Source organism: Primulina eburnea, chromosome 4 (genome assembly GCF_022965805.1).
Source record: "Primulina eburnea isolate SZY01 chromosome 4, ASM2296580v1, whole genome shotgun sequence".
Taxonomy (NCBI): Eukaryota; Viridiplantae; Streptophyta; class Magnoliopsida; order Lamiales; family Gesneriaceae; genus Primulina; species Primulina eburnea.
The window spans coordinates 33,580,343-33,601,615 of record NC_133104.1 but is presented as its reverse complement, the minus strand read 5'-3'; the positions used below and the strand labels follow the sequence as shown (position 1 = coordinate 33,601,615).

Below are 21,273 nucleotides of genomic sequence, written 5' to 3'. Positions count from 1 at the left end.
GAGATCCCCGTTCATAATTTAACGGGCTGGTTGGTCCCCGTTCATAATTTAACGCTTTCCAACCTCGATCTAACCCGTTCATAATTTAACGGACGGATTGGTCCCCATTCATAATTTAACGCTTTCCAATCCTAACATAATTTGGTCACAAGACATTTAGCATACCTCCAATAACTTAAATATTTTCTTTGCACGTCAACATTCTTACTTGGCGTTGAGGGATTCGTTGGATCTCACTTGGGGCCGCTACTGCACATACTACCATGAATTTTAAATACTTAATTTGCATGTCATAGACGTAGGTACTCGAGCTAACCACCAAAGTGAATAAGTAGCTTATGACATTCTAGTTCGCTCAGGACTTGACATGGCATAATCATCGTACTAAACCATGACATAAAACCACAAAACAAATCCTATATTTTTACATAAATAAATTTTAACCAATGTGCTAAACCATGATATAGAACCCCGAAGCAAATCCTAAAAAAAAAAAAATTAATTTTTTTTTTAAAAAAGGGGGTACACGGACCCTTAGGGGTCCGGGTAAACTCTGGAAATTCGTATTTTTGAAGGAAAAAGGACATGGACTCCGTGCCGGGGTCCGGGTACCCTCTCTCTTTGTAAATTCACGAAAACTCACTAACTTAATCTTTCACCCTTTAAATCCAAGCCTAAGGACCATGAACCAACACCTCGAGACTCATCCTAGGATGTTATTACATTGATTCAAACCCGTAAAAACGCCCCAAACGTCCCTAAGCATCAACAATTAATTCCAACACAACAATAACCCGTAATTAGGCATCGTTTCGCTTCCTACGACTTATATTACATCCCAAGTCAATCCCGACCCAAACGAACCACCAAATAACACCTAAATAGATCTCGTAACATATCTAAATACAGTAGCACAAGCCCGGCGATGTCCAACGAAGCCTGTAACAAATAACATCAAGAACACAATTTACATAAAAGTCGCAGCTTGAGCAGTCCCACGAAAAACTCCATAACTCACTCGATTTTCGTCCAAAAATTTCGAATTTTATATCAAATCGAAGGTATCGAAACATTCTACGTTTTTTACGTTGAAAAGTTTCTCAAAATCTTGACCGCCAATTCGCAGTAACTCAAAGTACAGTGGAAAACGGGATTTCAGATCTAAAAACTCTTTCAAAACGCATCGATAAATTTCCTGCTCAAACTACTACACATCATACATGGATTTTACGTATAAAAATAACGCAACACATACTATGACATGATCGACGCAGAAAAGAGAGATTATACGTGCCTTTTGATATTTAAAAATACCGATACGACGATACCGAAGCGAAGACGGTGCGAGGCTTGATCCGGGACGATTGTGGCACTAAAATCTTGCAATAAAACCAACGAGAACTTGCTGGAAAATCAAATGGAAGGGGGCGGCTGCTTTCACCTCTTAGAACCCTAGTTTTCTCCTCTCAAAATAATAAAAAATCTGATTTGTGAAAGTGTGTGTGTGTTAAGCGATTTTTAGTGAGTGTAAAAGTGTGTGTGTGCGTGTTAAGGTAGTAATTAGGGAATAAACTATGCTTAATTCAATAATTAACATGCTAATTTTAAAAAAATGCTAATATTCCCCTAATTAAAGAAAAATACACATTAATTTTAAATAGCTCCTTAATTAAAAGAACACCCACAAAATAAAAAGTTTAAAAGTCTTAAACTCTCAAAATTACTAAATAAGTGATTTAAGCCTGAAAATGCTAAAACTCAATAAATTATTTAAAACGCCACATTCCTGACTAAAAATAAAATACCGCATAAAATTTCCAAAATCGTCACCGGTCTCTTCATCGGTCCCGCCTCGAATAATCGCCTGAAATATGAAACTTGAAAACATTCTAACGTGCATCACATAAACATGAATAATTAAAATAATGCAGTTAAATAAATCATGCAATACTAAGACTCATTTTAAAATTAATTAAAATGCTTTAATGATTAATCAAATACATGGGTTATACGTGTACTGCATTTGGACACTACAAAAACACTGTTTTAAACACTCAGACATGTTGGTTTTCATCACCCCATGATTCCAACTTCTATCGTAAGCCATACTCCATTTCTCCTTTGAAATTCTTGCCAAATACATGTGTGCCAAAATGATTTTTTCTTAATTGCCTCCATTGACATTTGATGTTGTGTGCCCACTTCCCAGCATATATCTTTCAAATGCACATATGTGAATTTAGCATTAAAATTTGAGCACACGTGTCTCAAACAAAAACAATGCACACCATGTGGAGTTTTGAAATATGGTAGACTTCAGTTTCTCGTACAATTCTCTTATGTCTATCAGAAATTAGGCACACACTGTTTGCACCACAGACAATATGTCGGCCAACATTCTCCAAAAACCATCTCCAAGAATCAAATGTTTCTTCATCTTTAATGGAGAATGACAGTGGTAGAACCTGATGGTTTGCATCGAGAGTGATGGAGATCAACATTTTATTTTTGTATTTGTGTACAAATGTGTACTATCGACACTAATGATTTTTCAACAGTGCCGAAACCCATCTCTACATGGCTTGAATTCCCAAAAGACATAGTCCAATGCCCTTATCACTTTGGTGTTCGATCAGAGATGCTTTCACTCTACGATTGCTAGGATTATATTTGGATAGTGCACATATATATTTTGGAAGTAGTTGCACAGAAGTCTCCCATATACCATAAACAATTTTCACCTCACGTTTCAAACTTCTCTATGTTTTCGTATACGAGATTTGATATCTATATCTATATCTCACATTCTCCATTATATATGTTATATCGTACGAAGGATTGCACCGTACAATAAGCAATAAAGTATTTTCCACCATATCACTATTCAAGTTGTGATGGTCTATACAGACTGTAAGGTCCTGTAATTAATTATCCGGTAATTTGGCATAATTAGAATAATTATTGAGTTGTAAATTAAAATAATTATTTATGCCAAATAATTATAGAAAGTATGTTTAAAATATATATTTTAGAATATCGGAGAATTTAATGATATAAAATACATATAAAATTTAAATAACACACGAGTTCTTAAAATACGTAAAATCCGGATATAATGGACTCAATTTATTAAATGTTGTGGTCAATTATTACACACATATACACAACTTTATCAAATTAAAGAAGACTAAGTCTCATGTGAGACCGTCTCACGGATCTTAATCTGTGAGACGGGTCAACCCTATCCATATTCACAATAAGAAGTGATACTCTTAGCATAAAAACTTATACTTTTTCATGGATGATCCAAATAAGAGATCCGTCTCACAACTACGACCCGTGAGACCGTCTCACACAAGTTTTTGCCATTAAAGAAAAGGGGAAAGAAGCAAACCCAATTCCCGTAGCCTTTGTTTTCCTTTTCTTCACAAATCCCGTCACCCTCATCACCTTCAAATTGGAGAGGCCATAACTTTACCGTCCGATGTCGAAATCTCGAACGGTTTGAGGGGTTTTCTTCCTTACATCAGTAGCTTCGTTTTGAACCATGAATCGCCACTTTTGATGCTCGTTTCAGCCCAAATCGAGGCCTGTTCGTATCTGCTGCTGTTGGCTCGGTTTAGGTGAGATTTAAGTTTAGTTCCTTTGAGTTTTTTTGTGTGTTGGAGTGGGTTTTAAGCCTTGTGATTTCCCTATAACTCCATCTCGTTTTCTGAATTTTTGTAGCTCCAGTAAATCCGACGAGTTTCCGGTGGGTTACCGCCTCGAGACCGCTAGAGACTAGAGTAAACTTCGACCTTGTGAGTTCCTAGTTCGAAATTTCAGCTTCTAAGCGTGATAGTAGGCTGTCGAAATTTGGAATTTTATCCATTTTGATTAAATTGTTTTTGTCGTTCGAATAGCATTCTATTGACGTATTTATTGGATAATTGTTGTAGGTTCGGTCATTGGAAATCTTCGAGGTATAATTCGGCGAGCCTATTAACTATGTCGAATCGTTTTGTGTTATATTGAAAGATATTATCGTATGGTTGTCATCGTTGGAATCAATCTAAGGATTATCGGGATGATAATGGTTGGAATGTAGATAATGATGAGTTGTGGAATTATTCAGCTTATTTTATTATTTTAGGTTGAGATAGTTTAGTTGATTGTTCTTGAAGATCATTTTCGTGGAATAGGTATGTTACAGCTCGGTAACATACGACGATAAAACATAAATCATGTTTAATTGACATTCTATGATTCACTGATCGTGTTTATGATTAAGTTGTTAAATTCTTTCGTTGTGATATATGTTTATTATTGTGACATATTATTGGCATTTAACAAAGGGCATACTGTTATGAGATTCATGTTGAGCCCTATCATTCTTGTTAGCCGTTGTTGATATCCATTGTTATCTGGCACTGTTGTTTATCTCGATATCATAGTGTGGCTGATAGGCGTATACACATGAGACCGTAGATGTGATTGAACAATCACGTGGTTAGTGCAGCCTTTTGAGGTGAGCGCTGGGATTGTGTCGTCTAGTTCGTTCTGTTGTGCCATCCTGTTATATCGTATCAGCTGTATGGAGGTCGAGTCAGGGGTGTTATTCAGCACAGCTTGGCATACCTCGCATACTTGGCAGGGCGGTTTAGCTGCATGACGATGTAGCTCTCATGTGTTGTTGCTCGAGCAGTTTTCCAATTGTTATCGTACCGTTTATTGGCTCCTATTGTTCCGATTATTCGTTGAGCCTTTCATGCATTGCATATTACATTTTTTTATATGATTATGCATGATTTATGTTTATTGTTGTTATTGTTGAATTGTTTCATACCAGAATCCTAACCTCAGTTGTTTTCTGGGGTGGCTGTTGTGGTTGCTATTGGGCACCATGGTAGATCTCCCGAGTCGTTTTGTAGCATCAGGCCGAGGTTCCGTCAGTGGAGCTCGGGATTGAGGTTGGATTGCTTGGTCCTATTCGGCGGAGTCTCCCAGTTAGTTTATATGTATGTCTTTACTTTGTATTGTACTTTATTTGCCAGGGAGATGCCCTGTTTATCTGTAGCGGTATTTGGTTGTTTTGTGATGTTCTGAGTCGACTTTGTGATATTTATGATCTGGTGAGTATTTGGAAAGTTTTAATTTCTATTTAGTTTTAGCCAGTGCAGCTATAGGTTGTTTAACTTCAGTTTTGTTTTAATGACTCTAGTTGGAGTATATTTTGATATAAACTGCTGCTTGAGTTTTCGGGATGTCCTACTTACGGGGAGGTCATGCCGAAATTTTTCTAGGCCTTGAGGTCCGTTTTTAAAGTATTTTAAACACTTTTTCCGCTGCAGATTTAAATCAAATAATTATTGTTTGATAATAAATTGTCATTTGAGTAAACGGGCCTCACACAGACATTGGTAGATATATATGTGTGAGACCCTCTATATTTCGTTATTTTCCATTAACCTGTTTTTGGCTTGAAAGAAGCTCGAAGACCCCATCGACATCTGACGGTCGAAGAATCATTTTTGCACTGTAATTTACGAAAAATGCATGTGCTATCCATGACATGATACTCATGCCTGGCAACTCTAACTGAATAATCCTTCATAGATGCAATTAGATCATGCTTAACTTTAAACAACATATTTACGAAATAATTCTACTCTTCCTGGATTATAGTAGCTTGTTCTCATTTCAAATGGTACACCGATAGAATCAGGAAGCTCTTCCCCAAAAAAATTATTGAAAAATGGTGGCTTTTAAGAAGTGCTAGACAGAAATGGTACGACTTGCCTCTGTAACATTTGACTAGGTGGTTTACGAGATGATGTCCCTCATCGAGATTTGCACACGTATTCACATGTTCGTCAACACACATCTTCTCCAGCATTATCACTTTCTTCTTCAGACTCATCATATGACATCTCTTGTTCAGTTTCAACCTCCTCATCAATGTCCAGATTCGAACAACGAGCCCCCGTATCAAAACCATCAATGTTTGGTGCAGAATTGGGTTCGGATGGACAAGTGATATATTGATCGCATGATCCACTTTCACGCTCTAAGTATATATTGCTTAATCCCTCAGTGACATGTGGAATAAATTATTCTTGCTCGTGAAAACCCCCACATGTAGAAGTTTCAGGTGGGTTTTGAGCCCTGCATCAGAGATGTATGGAACGAATGGTTCCGGTACATCATGACCAACATGATGGTCAATCAAATTTGTTGCCATGTATAAATGCAACATCTGCATATTGGGGCATTGCATTATAAACTCCAAAGCGTCATCATCAACAAGATTGACTGGAACCTCATGCCAAGAGGATTTTTCCACAAATGAATATTTTGTTGCCAACATGATAGTAGAATTCATTGGATCAATTACTAACATTTTATGCACAACTTGAACTAAATCAAACAAACTAATAGATTGTGATACTCACATCAGTCTATTATAAAGAATACTATATTCAACCGATCCATTCACGACAATAACATGACCACCAAAATATAGGAGCACATCAATGTTATTCATTTCAAAGAAAAAATTTGAACATGAAAATTTAACTGAAGAATTTGGAGCAGAGAAGAACTTTAAGAAAGAGAGAGACGAAATGAAAATTATATTTTAAATTTGTTATGAAGGAATGATATGTAATCACAAAGTTTTATAAACGTGGAAAGTCATGTGCATGTCTTCAATGCATGTATGAATAATTATTCATCGCGAGAGCCACACTGCAAAGCATTCAATTGCGGGAATCATGCTAGAGATGAATGACTGGTCAATGAGCGATCCTGAGCGATCATCAATCTACACAAAAAATTAAAATTATCTAAGACTAGGTGCATGTGGCTAACAAAGAGAGAGAATGATCTTGACATTTGGCACAGTGCTTTGCCAGCAAGTGAGGACACTGCCCACGTAGCAGCATCCTCTGCCACCAAGTGAGGATGCTATAAATTTGCTAATTTGCAGCGTTCGCTCTTACCAACCGCAGTTTAAAGTATTAGTGCAATATTCCCCCACTCGAAGTAATTTTGAAATTAATTTTTTTAAAAATTAAAATTAAAAAAAACACATCATCTTGAAAAACATAATTACAAGAAAAATATCCTCGACAATTTAAGTAAGCAAATATCATTTTCACAAATAACACGAACGCAATAATAAGAAGAATTCCCAATTTGGTCTCCCCTAGCCATTTCTCAATTCCTTCACAGATGCAATTAGATAATGCTTAACTTTAAACAACATATTTACGAAATAATTCTACTCTTCCTGGATTATAGTAGCTTGTTCTCATTTCCAATGGTACACCGATAGAATCAGGAAGCTCTTCCCCAAAAAAAATTATTGAAAAATGGTGGCTTTTAAGAAGTGCTAGACAGAAATGGTACGACTTGCCTCTGTAACATTTGACTAGGTGGTTTACGAGATGATGTCCCTCATCGAGATTTGCACACGTATTCACATGTTCGTCAACACACATCTTCTTCAGCATTATCACTTTCTTCTTCAGACTCATCATATGACATCTCTTGTTCAGTTTCAACCTCCTCATCAATGTCCAGATTCGAACAACGAGCCCCCGTTTCAAAACCATCAATGTTTGGTGCAGAATTGGGTTCGGATGGACAAGTGATATATTGATCGCATGATCCACTTTCACGCTCTAAGTATATATTGCTTAATCCCTCAGTGACATGTGGAATAAATTATTCTTGCTCGTGAAAACCCTCACATGTAGAAATTTCAGGTGGGTTTTGAGCCCTGCATCAGAGATGTATGGAACGAATGGTTCCGGTACAGCATGACCAACATGATGGTCAATCAAATTTGTTGCCATGTATAAATGCAACATCTGCATATTGGGGCATTGCATTATAAACTCCAAAGCGTCATCATCAACAAGATTGACTGGAACCTCATGCCAAGAGGATTTTTCCACAAATGAATATTTTGTTGCCAACATGATAGTAGAATTCATTGGATCAATTACTAACATTTTATGCACAACTTGAACTAAATCAAACAAACTAATAGATTGTGATACTCGCATCAGTCTAATATAAAGAATACTATATTCAACCGATCCATTCACGACAATAACATGACCACCAAAATATAGGAGCACATCAATGTTATTCATTTCAAAGAAAAAATTTGAACATGAAAATTTAACTGAAGAATTTGGAGCAGAGAAGAACTTTAAGAAAGAGAGAGGCGAAATGAAAATTATATTTTAAATTTGTTATGAAGGAATGATATGTAATCACAAAGTTTTATAAACGTGGAAATTCATGTGCATGTCTTCAATGCATGTATGAATAATTATTCATCGCGAGAGCCACACTGCAAAGCATTCAATTGCGGGAATCATGCTAGAGATGAATGACTGGTCAATGAGCGATCCTGAGCGATCATCAATCTACACAAAAAATTAAAATTATCTAAGACTAGGTGCATGTGGCTAACAAAGAGAGAGAATGATCTTGACATTTGGCACAGTGCTTTGCCAGCAAGTGAGGACACTGCCCACGTAGCAGCATCCTCTGCCACCAAATGAGGATGCTATAAATTTGCTAATTTGCAGCGTTCGCTCTTACCAACCACAGTTTAAAGTATTAGTGCAATATTCCCCCACTCGAAGTAATTTTGAAATTAATTTTTTTAAAAATTAAAAAAAAAAAAAAACACATCATCTTGAAAAAATAATTACAAGAAAAATATCCTCGACAATTTAAGTCAGCAATTATCATTTTCACAAATAACACGAACGCAATAATAAGAAGAATTCCCAATTTGGTCTCCCCTAGCCATTTCTTAATTTAGTTTTTTTTTTGTTTGACATAAAGTAGCCTCTTTTGTTTAAACAATTGACTTATTTTAGTCCGAATTCTCATTTTAACCATGGTTTTATTTTATTTTATTTTATTTTTATAATTTTTTCCTAGCTTATCATGTTTCTTTAAAATGAATTAAATCACATACTTTTTGACAAAAATATCGTCAGTTCGTGTATGTTGGTTTTAACATATTACTCCTTATAGCCTAAAGCACACAGTTGCAACTGATGGTTCTAGTCATAGATTCCTTCAACAACAACTAGCACAACTTTGTTTCATTTCCTATCTCAAGACGTAGAGTAATAGATTTAATTTGAACTAAGCATAAAAAGAGAGAGAAAAAAACCTGATGATTTTATTTAGACATTCATATTATTACATTAATAATCTCCCGTAGAGAAGAGGATAATGTTTAGCTACTGATTGTAGCTAGAACTACAATACACATAAAGTGAAAGAAATTATTACAATATTTATTTGAAATAAAATTGAAGAGGATGATCGATTTCTTAAACTTTCTTATGTCTTTATATATTTAGAGGTCATCGATGGATTTGAAATCCGGACTTCAGACTGACAACTACTTGTGAAGTGACCCTCTTTTCTTTTATTTGCAACTTTTGGTAGTGGTTCAGTGACCTATCTTCCACTGACGGAATGGTTGAGAAACGTCTACTGATTTAAAATACAAAAATATAAATATATTTTTTAAAAGCTCACATTTTCGTTAATATATTTCAATATTTTGCATGCATCCAACCTTACTGAAAATATCTCATTTAAAAATAATCGTAAATGTTTAACAAAATGGCCAAACTCGACCAGCATAAAGTGCTTAAACATAACAAGTCAAAATCCTAGTAACCATCATCGTATCAAAACCAATGAATAAAAATGCTCATGTACTCTCAAAACCCATAAAAATGTATTGTGCGGAAGATATGCTGTCCTCGGGTCGTCCACGCACATCAAGTCCTACCTACTCAGAGTTCGGCACCTCCAATCCCCTCATAAAAATGCTCACCTGCATCACACACGCCTAGTGAGTCTAAACACTCAACACACCTGTACCAGAAATAACAAGTACATATACATAGCACACAATAGTGAAAATATACTGTAATTAACATACCTTTCATGAACTTTAAAAAAATAATGTAACCGTATAATATGAAATCATAACATGTCAAAACAATTCATCATTATCATCATATACTTATACATTATTTCATTTAATGAATTCAGTTCATTAATTGTTACCTTCGTAACATCATTCATCATTATACGATGGATCCATCTACATAAACCGTATTAGGCGGCTGTCGGACATCAGTGACAATATTATCCATCCACTGTGCCTAGACCTCATTATCAGCATTTACATATACATCTTAAGCATTTATATATACATCATTAGTGACAACTAATTCCCATACTTCAAAACATCATCATCATTTTCATCACTTATCAAAATCATGCATATGCATAGATTTTTCTTAAAATCAAGCATGCAAAGTATTTTTCATAATTTCATAAAAAAATCATAATCATGATGCATAAACATTTAAAAGAATGATAAATTTGTGCTCAGGGCGCTGCCGGGACCAAAAACTCCCCTCGGGTGCAAAATGACCATTTTGCCCTCGGAAATCCAAAATGACCCTTTTACCCATAGACATCTAAACTTCGACCCGAAGATTACCAGACTCCTTAAATCATCCCAAAACATATTTAAAAGTGGTTCTTAGACGTAAACTCGAGCCCATTACAAAACTTAACCGATTTGTTATAAAATTTAGACCGGGGTCTTGGTTTTAACCCGAATTGACAAGAAACTTAACCAAATTTCTCCCAACTTAAAACACCACTTAAAGTCATCAAGGTAGACCCAAAACTCTCAAATTCAGACTACCAAAAGTCCCCAAAACCTTGCTGCAAGCTACTGAATTTCCAGCACCAATAATTTGAAAACCCTACTCACCAATTCTCGGCCCTAGCTCGAAAGCCACCCCAACCAGACTCGAACCAGACAACTTAGGACAAAGACCAGACCCTACTAGACTCCACTAACCCTGACTTGCAGCTACATGCAAACCCCACGATCACCCAAATCGTTACGGCCCGAAATCACTCCACCCGAGGCTCACCCCTCTAACATGCGATCGGCCCGCTAAATGGGTGGTTCCAGAGATTTTTGAGCCTTCCTAGGGCATTTCTCAGACCAACCAGGGTTTGGTCCATGCCTTGGTTCAGCCCTTGCACCGCCAGCTCCACCCCTCACTCGATCATCAAAACAAGACACAACTCCAAGCGTACCCCTCAGCCTATGCAAAAACTCACCCAAATCATGACTCCAACCTATTGTACCTTAATCATTGACGTGTTTCAGCCTCTAGAAAACAGCAGCCGACAGCCCTTGCACATCCACAACAAAAAAAAAATCGTGAGTTTGCAAAAGAAATGCATGCGTGAGCCATAAACCGAAGCTACAATTGAAAAACTTGCAGGGACCGAGTTATTACATAAAAAGCACACAGGACAGCAGGTATATAGCGTGAATGATGCGAAATGAAATTACATGGCGCGCCTTGAAGTTTTAAGAACGAAAATGTGAAGAAATACGCGTCAGGGAAGCGCTGGAGGAACGAGAAATTATCTTCTTGGGAGCATGTAGCTATGGCCGAGAGTTGCTGCTGTTTTTCTTAGAAAATTTCAACGGGAGGCTGTTGAAATGGAGGTAAGGGCGGCTGCTAGCTTAGGGTTTGTGAAAATAGGTTTAGGTTTATTTAAAATGCACTAATGGGCCCTCACTTAATTTAAAATGGATAAAAATGATTTTTGAGCCCATTTAGAAATAAAAAAAAACCAACAAGCCCAAAAATGCTCCAAAAAGATATTTCGTTTTGGTACCTTTTTGAAAATATAGCCAGAGCCCTAAAAAAGTCCTACGAATCGTTAAAATTTGCGTACCGGGTAAAAATATGCTTTGGCGGGTAAAAATATCCAACAAAGCACATTTCTTGAAAATACAATTAAAACACCTTATATTAATAAATAAAAGTTAAACATGTAATAAAAATAATTTTCCTGATAATTCCCCGATCTCCGTCCTCGATCGAGCGTGAAATGCATATAGAAACCTAATGCGTGAGCTTTTAAAATGATCGTGAAATGAACCCTATCATGCAATAATTATGCATTAAATGCATAAAAAATAAATAAACACATCGTTTAAATAAAACCTTAGATTGCATGCATTCAGGTTACGTAAATTCAATTTCTTGGACCTTAAAACTCTCCCCTCCTTAAATAAAATTTCGTGATGGAAATTAAAACATACCGAATAACTGGGGGTAGGGAGTGTTCATCTCGGTCTCCTTCTCCCAAGTAGCTTCCTCCTCAGAAAGGTTCAACCACTTGAATTTGAACATGTGGATCACCTTGTTCAAGAGCCTCTTCTCCTGCCTGTCCAGTATCTGTGTGGGTTTCTCCTCGAATGACAGGTGCGGTGTCAGCTGAAGTGGCTCACAGATCAGCACATGCGAAGGATTCGACAAATACTTCCGCATCATAGAGACGTGGAACACATTATGAAATCCCCAGGTTCGACGGTAATGCAACTCTGTACGTAAGTGTCCTAACTCTCTCTAAGATCTCGAATGACCCAATGAATCTAGGGCTAAGTTTGCCCTTCTTCCCAAATCTCATCACGCCCTTCATCGGTGCGACTTTCACAAACACATGATCCCTTACTATGAACTCAAGATCTCGGCGCCTATGATCTGCATAACTCTTCTGATGGCTTTGAGCGGTCCTCATCCTGTCTCGAATTCTGACCACTAACTCTGCTGTATGCCTGACAATATCCGGACCTAACTCTGCTCTCTCTCTCCTACATTATCCCAATACACTGGCAACCTACACTTCCTCTCATATAGTTCCTCGTATGGAGCCGTACCGATCGATGCCTGATAACTGTTGTTGTATGTGAACTCCAAAAGAGGTAACTTCGGCTCCCAGCTGCCCTGGAAGTGAATCATGCAAGCTCGGAGTATCTTCTCCAGAATCTGAATCACCCTATCTGACTATCTGTCTGTCTAAGGATGGAAAGCAGTATTGAACAATAACTTAGAGCTCAATGCCTGATGTAGATTCTTCCAGAACGCAGACGTGAACCTCAGATCCTGTCTGACAGGATGGACATTGGAATCCCGTGAATTCTGACTATCTCTTTGATGTACAGCTCTGCGTACTGAGTCATGGTGAAAGTCTTCCTGATCGGTAGGAAATGAGCTGATTTAGTGAGCAGATCAACAATCACTCAGATGGAATTATATCCTCTAGTAGTCCTCGGAAGCTCTGTCATAAAGTCCATGGTGATTTTCTCCCATTTTCACTTGGGAATAGGGAGTGGTCTCAGCTTCCCTGCAGTTGACATGCTGACAAGTCAAACACTCAGAAAAAAATCAGAAAATATCTCACTTCATGCCCGACCACCAATAAATAATCTGAAAATCTTTATACATCTTCGTACTCCCTGGATGGATGAAGTACGGGATGCTGTGGCCTCTCTCAAGATATTTGCTCTCAGGGAATCATTGTCAGGAACCCATAGATGCTCTCTATATCTGACCATGTCATCCACAACTGTATACCGTCTCTGGCCCTAAGCATCGTCCCTCTGTCTCCACTTCTGCAACTGCTCGTCAGAAGTCCGCCCTGTCCGAATTCTATCCCTCAATGGCGGCTACACTGTCAGAGAAGCAAGATTTGGGGCATCTCCCCTGGCATAAACTACAAGCTCAAATATCTGAATCTCCGCCTGTAGCGGTGTTTGTATCGACAAATGAGCAATCACTGCGTGCTTCCTGCTCAAAGCGTCTGCAACCACATTAGCTTTATCCAGATGGTAGCTAATGTCAAAGTCATAATCCTTCACTAGCTCTAGCCATCTCCTCTGTCTCATGTTAAGCTCTTTCTGTGTGAAGAAGTACTTCAGGCTCTTGTAATCAGTAAAACTCTTGCACTTCTCTCCATACAGATAGTGTCCCCAAATCTTCAGGGCAAATACGACTGCTGCTAGCTCTAGTTCATGAGTCGGATAATTCTTCTCATGGACCTTCGGACGCGTATGCTATAACTCTATCATTCTACATCATAACCGTGCCCAAACCGAGATTTGATGCATCTGAGTAAACAATAAACTCTCCCTGCCCTGATGGCATAGATAAAACGGGTGCAGTGGTCAATGCTTATTTCAGTCTTTCAAAGCTCACGTGGCACTCAGATCCCCAGACAAACACGCCATTCTTCTTCGTCAAGGCGGTCATAGGCACCACGATAGAAGAGAAGCCCTGAAAGAATTTCTTGTAGTACCCAGCCAATCCCAAGAAGCTACGGATCTCTGTCACGCTCATAGGCACTGGACAATCTTTGACTGCTTCGTCCTTACTGGGGTCGACCTCTATACAATCCCGAGATACAATCTCGCCCAATAATGCCACTCTGTCAAGCCAGAACTCGCACTTACTGAACCTGGCATATAGCCGTCTGTCCTGTAATGTCTGCAGTACGGTCCTCAGATGCTGGCTATGATCCTTTCTTCTCCTCGAATAGATCAGGATATCGTCAATAAAAACTATGACGAACTGATCCAACTATGGCTGAAACATGTGATTCATGAGATCCATAAAAATCGTTGGCGCGCTCGTCAAACTGAAGAACATCACCATAAACTCATAGTGCCCGTAACGCATCCGGAAGGCTGTCTTATGCACGTCAGACTCTCGCACCTTCAGCTGATGATATCCAGATCGGAGATCTATCTTCGAGAACACTGTTTCTCCCTGAAGCTGATAAAACAAATCCTCAATCCTCGGCAATGGATACTTGTTCTTGACTGTGTCTTTGTTCAGCTCTCGGCAGTCAATGCAAAGCCTCATGTTGCCATATTTCTTCTTGATAAACAGTACTGGTGCACCCCATGGAGAAAAACTAGGATGGATGAAACTCTTATCTATCAAATCCTGTATCTGGCCTTTCGTTTATTTCATCTCTGCAGGTGCTAGACGATAGGGTGCCTTAGAGATCGGAACTGTACCTGGCATGAGCTCAATAGAGAAGTCCACCTCTCTCTTTGGTGGAATGCCTGAAAAATCATGGTGGAATGCCTGAAAAATCGTGAAGGAAAACATTGGAGAACTCACTGACCACATCCACGTACTCGAGCCTCTGACTGGCTGGCTCTAACACCGATACAATGCTGGCCAAAAATGCCTGGCAGTCTCTCTTCATAAGCTTCCTCGCACACAAGCAAGAAATGACGTGCGTCAAATGCTGGTGTCTGGCTACCTAAAAAACAAACAGCTTTCCACTGGGCGTTCGGACAGACACTGACCTCTGTCAAAAGTCTATGACATATCCATTCCACGAAAGCCAATCCATACCCAGAATAATGTCGAACTCCGCAATGGTAGCACTAACAAATCTGCCTGCACCGTATATTTATGTAACCGAAGATCCAATCTCTTCACTATCTGAGAAGAAAACATCTGATCCCCGAACGGCATCGATACTCCGAACCTTAAATCCATCGCTATTGGTAAGATTCCTAGTCTCTTGACGAAAGCTTCGGATATAAACGAATGTGTAGCCCCTGAATCTTGCAATGCATGCGTGGCTGCACCTGCAATATATATCCTCCCAGTAATCAGCGTCGAATCTGGCTCTACATCAGCCTCCTCGTCATGCATCACATAAGCTCGGCCACTAGTGGGGCCCGTGTTCTTAGGGTAGTCTGCTGCTTTGTGACCCTCCTGCCCGCAAACGAAGCATCTGTAGTCCCCCATAAACACTTGCCGATGTGGAACTTGTAGCACTACGTGCATGGCTGTCTGTCATCTAGCTTAGGCCCTTGACGCCTGAGGAGGTCTCAGCTGCTGGGGCCTTCTAACCTGTCCCTGAGGCGTCTGCTGCCCCTGCTGCCTCGGTGGCCCTGAGCACTATTTCTTCTGCGGCTGGGAGCTGGACTGAGTATGATGCCGCTTTCTCTGCATAACAAAGTCTATATCCCGTAGATCCTGCTCCGCTTTAAAAGAACATGTGGTGGCCTCATCATAACCTGTCGGCCTCATCAGCATAACGTCACAGAAAAGGATAGGTCTCAGTTCGTCCAAGAAATGCCTCAGCTTTTGAGCCACATCTCTAGCTATCATGGGCATGAAATGGCAGCCCCAGTCGAACTTGCGGATAAACTCCACCACAGATGAGTCCCCCTGACTTAGACTCATAAACTCCCTCGTCGGGTGCCCCTGACGTTAGCTGGAAAGTAATTGTAGAACCCGAAAAATCGGATTACATATAAGCCATGCATAATGTCTATTATTTAAAAAAAAATGAATTTTTATGAATATATGAAGTGTTTGATTTATTTTAAAGATAGATGCATAGTTTTATCAGTTCAAGATAGATACGCGAGGCCGGACCGGAGTTTGGAGATTAGAGATAAGATTAATAATAAGAAAGACATTCCTAAATTTAATTTAAGTCAAGGTATAAGTTAATTTAAAGAAATAGGATGTTTAAGGATTTATTAAAATGAAGTGGAGCTAAGTTAGTAAATAATTCTTTAGGTTAATATTTAATTAAAGCTTAAATTAAAATGGAGATAAATTAATCTAAGTATAATATATTCAAGGAATTAATCATAGCATTTGAATGTTTAAATTTGAGGAAATGAATTATATGCCATGCAATAATCTATCCTAAATTTAATGTGTAAATTCACTAAAATATATAACGAGAGTGCTAAACTTCAACCAATTAAAAATACGAGAATTAAACAATAAAATACCATGCAAATTAGTAATAATTTTGAATCCAACATTTAAAATATTTGAAATGGTTAATAACTTCTCATTCAAAGCATTTCTAAATGGACATTTAGGTGAAGTTAATTCCTCATTCTAATTCTCTAATGGGTAGTAAATTCAAATACCTTAATTCATATAATTTCCCTCAACTTATTAGACTATGAAATGAGCTTGAATGTATTGCAAGAATTTGAATGGCATGCAACGGCCAATAGGGGAGAAAGCATTCAAATGTTATTCAAATCTTTCACTTGTAACCTTCCACCTAAATGCATTTTATGGAATCTTTAACTCTCTTGTAACCATCATCTTCCTTACATAACATACCTATATCCTTTATACACGAAAATATCAGAAGCAATAAACTACTGAATCGTGAATCAACAGCAAGAAAAGAGGAAAAACCCACGGCAGCTAGTATTGAGAAGCAATTCGGAAAAAAAAAAACATTCACCTCCTTGACTTGTAACTCCCACCTTAATGCTTATAATGACACCTTTAACACCTCCTATAACACTCCTCTTCATTTCCTAGCAAACCCAGACCTTCATTTTCGAAATACATCAGATAGTAGGCTACTGAATTTGAGAGAACAACAGCACAAGAACAAGAAGGAAAAGCCAACTCCGATCCCGTCGCGTCGTATTGTCGTTTTGATTTGTTTTCTTCAAAACAAATTCCAGGCATGTATATGTTGTTTCTTTTCTCTTCAATCAAGTCCTATAGATATTTTAAAACCATCATATATGCATGATTCAAGACATAAACCGAAATGGACAGCAACACTCCAAGCAATAAGCTGTACAGAATTTTCGTCTCCCTTGTTTTCCACTTCACGGTTTGCTGTTCTTTGTTGCTTACAGGAGGTTGCTCGATTCCAGGCACTCAAGGCTGCTTCTAGGCATAATTTAGAGTGTGTTAGGGTGTTATTGGTCCATTGGTTTCAGTCCATACACTCAAAGAACGAAGCAATGACAGCAACTTTACATAAGCTGCAGAAATGAGTCACAATTTGCTGTCCTTGAGTTGCTTGAGGGATGTTCGAATCTTGGCTGTCCTGGGGACTATAGCCATGGTTAGAACCCTTCCTTGTCATGTTTAGGACGTGACCAAGGTGTCCTTTCCAAGCTTGGTTCACTGATCCATCGATAATTCACCAAAACAAAACAAGTTCATTTCGGTTTCCCCCAAATTCTGTAGGATTGTGTTTCGGTTTTGGTTGTGTTGTATGGATTATGGTTGGCTTCTAGCCCATAGCCATGGTTCCTACAACACTCCACCATGTCTAGATCGAGCCATGGTCGATAAAATGGCCCTTGGAACGAGACAAGACAGTAAAATGGTTCAATACAACACACTATGCAGCAAGTGGTGCTCTTGGTTGGTATGCTGTAATTGTCTTAGGTGTTTCCTTGGATTGTGGTTGGCTTCTAGCCCTTAGCCATGGTCCAAGACATGCCTTAGGATGTTGGTAAGAGTCCTTGGGCAGTGGTTCAAGCCCATAGTCATTTATTTCGGAATTTCCACCACAAGCAAATAAACTACTACTGCTGCACTTTTCCAGCAGCTTTGAACTTCGGTTTTGGTACTTGTTTGAGCTCTTGGTTGGATTTTAGCCCATGGCCTTGGACTAGACAGTACCTCAATGAGTTAGGAAAGTCATGTTTTTGGCCGTTCGTAATTTGGTCGAGTTTAGAGGTCGTACGAGGATTTACGGCGAAAGGTGCCAAAATGACTCTCGAAAGAGCGTCTTATGTTTTTGGATTCCTTTCGCCTATTTTCGTGTGTTACAGTTATTATGAAAATTTTTCCGTATTTTTGGGGTATTTTTAATCATGGTTAAACGTCGGTTTAATGTTGGTTCGGGTTGGTACGAAGCCATGGTTAAAAATCAAGTTGTTGGTCCAAATAGTCTCGTTTTTGGTTCTATTGCTAAAATTTTGTCAAATTAAGATTTATTGCATGTGTCATATATTAGTAATAAGTCGCAGCAAGCCTGGAAACGATCCAACTCATCCGGTAAAAATAAGGTTATAATTATATTACGTGCATAAAAATTCAAAATGTTTATTTTTGAGATATATGCTATATGTCTTGTGGCCACTTTATGCTTATGGGTTTGGAAGTCGGTAGGCGCAACCGAGGACCTCTCCGCCCGGTGACTTACGACCGGTTATGATTATGAATGGGTACGGACATCCAGTCCAAGGGCTGTGATTGATCTCTACCCCCAAGTATAATGTGATTTAGTCTGATCAGGCGCTTACGCTATGTTATGGGCCACTTGCTTAGAAACATTATCTCTACCAGAAAATTATGATATGTTATGACAGAGCTCTATTGAGCAAAGCGTTTACGGATGATTTTTAGATATGCACGTAGTTATAATTATTCACGTTATGATTTTCACCATGCACTTTACGATACATTATTTTTACGTTGCATGCGATTTTATGATATATTTACTTGTTATTCACGATATATACATGTTGAGTCTTTAGACTCACTAGACTTGATTGTTGTAGGTGTTGATGAGGTCGAGACCGCGGGCGGAGACCAATGAGCGATCTTGGGACAGCAGTAGTAAACCCGAGGACCTCATGATTTAGTTTATGCACTTTCCATTATTCAAACTCAGTTTTAATACGTTGGATTATTTTAAATTTATGTTTACGTTGGATTATTTTTAAATGGTTGGTTGAAAACATTATTCGCTTCCGCTTTTATTTTAAAGTTAAAAAAAAAATCATTTACATGTTTATTTTAATTAAATGAGATAAGATAATTATTTATTTAGAAAAGTTTTTTATAATCCCGCAAAATTATGAATACGAATTACGGACCTTTACAGTACTTCTTGTAGAACATCTCCTTGAACCTATCCTAGGTGAGGGTAGCCAAGTCCACTGCATGAGCGGCTCCCTCCCACCATAGAGATGTATCATCCCACAGCATATAAATGGCGCACCTGACCCGGTCGCTATCTCTCATCTGCAGGTACTCATAGTGCAACTCCAGAGATCGAATCAATCCCTCTGACAAGAATAGATTAGTAGTGCCCTCGAACTCCTATGGGATGAGCCTTCTAAACTGCTCATAAACATCTGCCTGAGGTCTACGAGCCTGATGTACCTGCTCCAATAGCCTATCCATACCCTCTAGAACTCGGGTAGTCGCATCCATAGGAGGTGGTGGTGGTGGTGGAGGGCCTCTGCTGCCTACATGAATATCATCCTGACGGTCAGTGCTAGGAGCGCATCTATGAGGCATATCTGAATACAGTACAATTTATAAACGTAACCCATCGTGCTAATAATTAATCTAGTTTTTCAAAATAATAACTCCTTAAATAATAAAAGCAGTTAAACATGCAATGAAAATCCTCGTAAATCGTATATCATGAAGGCATGCAGGTGATAACAGTAAATAATTTAAAACATTTAAAACATAAAAGCTTATAAACTTAAGGCTTGAGGACTGAGCGGCAGAAGCTGGCGGTGGCACAACCTTATACAGGACCCTTGCTTTGATACCAACTGAAATGTCTACTAATTTAAATGCAGATATATATAATATATATATATATATATATATATATATATATATATATATATATATATATATATATATTTTAAAAGCTCACATTTTCGTAAATGTCATTTAAATATTTTTCATGCATACAACCCTACTGAAATTAACCCACTTAAAAATAATTGTAAATGTTTAACAAATTAAAACAATGTAGTTTAAAATGGCCAAACTCGACAAGCATAAAGTGCTTAAACATAACAAGTCAAAATCCTAGTAACCATCATCGTATCAAAACCAATGTATAAAAATGCTCATGTCCTATCAAAACTGATAAAAACGTAATGTGCGGAAGAAATGTGGTCCTCGGGTTGTGCATGCACATCCAGTCCTACCGACTCAGAGTTCGGCACCTCCAGTCCCCTCATAAACATGCTCACCTGCATCCACATGCCTAGTGAGTCTAAAGACACAACACACCTGTACCCGAAATAACAAGTACATATACATAGCACACAATAGTGAAAATATACTATAATCAACATACCATTCATGGACTTTAAAAGCGTAATGTAACCATATCATATGAAATCATAACATGTCAAAACAACTCATCATTATAATCATATACTTATACATCATTTCCTTTAATAAATTCAGTTCATTAGTTTTGACCTTAGTAACATCATTCATCATTATACGATGGATCCATCTACATAAACCTTGGTACCGGCGGCTGTGGACATCAGTGACAGTATTACACATCCACTGTGCCTAGGCCGCATCATCAGCATTTACATATACATCTTAAGCATTTACATATACATCGTTAGTGACAACTAATTCCATCCTTCAATACATCATCATAATTTCATCACTTATCAAAATCATGCACATGCGTAAATTTTTCTTAAAATCAAGCATGCAACGTATTTTTCATAATTTCATAAAAAAAATCCTGATCATGATGCATAAACATTTAAAAGCATGATAAATTTGTGCTCAGGGCGCTGCCGGGACCAAAAAACTCCCCCTG

At 38.2% G+C, this 21,273-nt stretch overlaps 1 long non-coding RNA gene across 3 annotated transcripts; it reads left to right on the top strand.

The window, feature by feature from the left end:
- Positions 1-3,511: 3,511 nt before the first annotated feature.
- On the top strand, positions 3,512-5,127 carry LOC140829823 (uncharacterized). Of its 3 annotated transcripts, XR_012117548.1 has the most exons (5): positions 3,512-3,634; positions 3,733-3,800; positions 3,939-3,962; positions 4,133-4,181; positions 4,890-5,127. It is a non-coding gene; the product is annotated as an uncharacterized lncRNA (long non-coding RNA). The 3 variants fall into 3 exon arrangements; XR_012117549.1 differs by lacking the exon at positions 3,939-3,962; XR_012117550.1 differs by lacking the exons at positions 4,133-4,181; positions 4,890-5,127 and having other exon boundaries at positions 3,733-3,785; positions 3,939-4,126.
- Positions 5,128-21,273: the final 16,146 nt, after the last annotated feature.